The sequence below is a fragment of the Mus caroli genome, chromosome X (genome assembly GCF_900094665.2).
Source record: "Mus caroli chromosome X, CAROLI_EIJ_v1.1, whole genome shotgun sequence".
Lineage (NCBI taxonomy): Eukaryota > Metazoa > Chordata > Mammalia > Rodentia > Muridae > Mus > Mus caroli.
In genome coordinates, this window is record NC_034589.1 from 73,957,236 (window position 1) to 73,958,421 (window position 1,186).

A 1,186-nucleotide genomic window follows, 5' to 3' on the forward strand; every position below is an offset into this window, starting at 1 on the left:
CATGGTATGGGTATAGTGACAGACAAGTAGACCAATGGAATAGAATTGAAGACACAGAAATGAACCCACACACCTATGGTCACATGATCTTTGACAAGGGAGCTAAAACCATCCAGTTGAAGAAAGACATCATTTTCAACAAATGGTGCTGGCACAACTGGTNGTTATCATGTAGAAGAATGCAAATTGATCCATTCCTATCTCCTTGTACTAAGGCCACATCTAAGTCGATCAAGGCACTCCACGTAAAACGAGACACACTGAAACTTATAGAGGAGAAAGTGGGGGAAAACCTCGAAGATATTGGCACAGGGGAAAAATTCCTGAACAGAACAGCAATGGCATTTGCTCTAAGATCGAGAATTGACAAATGGGACCTCATGAAATTGCAAAGCTTCTGCAAGGCAAAAGACACTGTCAAGAAGACCAAAAGGCCACCAACAGATTGGGAAAGGATCTTTACCTATCCTAAATCAGATAGAGGATTAACATCCAACATATATATAGAACTCAAGAAGGTGGACTCCAGAAAATCAAATAACCCCATTAAAAATGGGGCTAGTAGCTAAACAAAGAATTCTCACCTGAGGAATATGGAATGGCTGAGAAGCACCTGAAAAAATGTTCAGCATCCTTAATCATCAGGGAAATGCAAATCAAAACAAACCTGAGATTCTATCTCACACCAGTCAAAATGGCTAAGATCAAAAATTCAGGTGACAGCAGATGCTGGCGAGGATGTNGAGAAAGAGGAACACTGCTCCATTGTTTGTGGGATTGCAAGCTTGTACATCCACTCTGGAAATCAGTCTGGCAGTTCCTCAGAAAATTGTACATGGTACTACTGGAAGATCCCGCAATACCTCTCCTTGGCATATATCCAGAAAATGTTCCAACTGGTATGAAGGACACATGCGCCACTATGTTCATAGCAGCCTTATTTATAATAGCCAGAAGCTGGAAAGAACCCAGATGCCCCTCAAAAGAGGAATGGTAACAAAAAATGTGGTAAACTTACACAATTGAGTACTACTTAGCTATTAAAAAGAATGAATTTATGAAATCCCTAGGCAAATGGTTGGACCTGGAAGGCATTATCCTGAATGAGGTAACCCAATCACAAAAGAACTCAAATGATATGTACTCACTGAGAAGTGGATATTAGCCCAGAAACTTAGAATACCCA

At 40.5% G+C, this 1,186-nt stretch overlaps 1 pseudogene; it reads left to right on the top strand.

The window, feature by feature from the left end:
- LOC110287419 overlaps window positions 1-1,186 on the top strand; it is an 11,698-nt pseudogene that overhangs the window by 4,816 nt on the left and 5,696 nt on the right.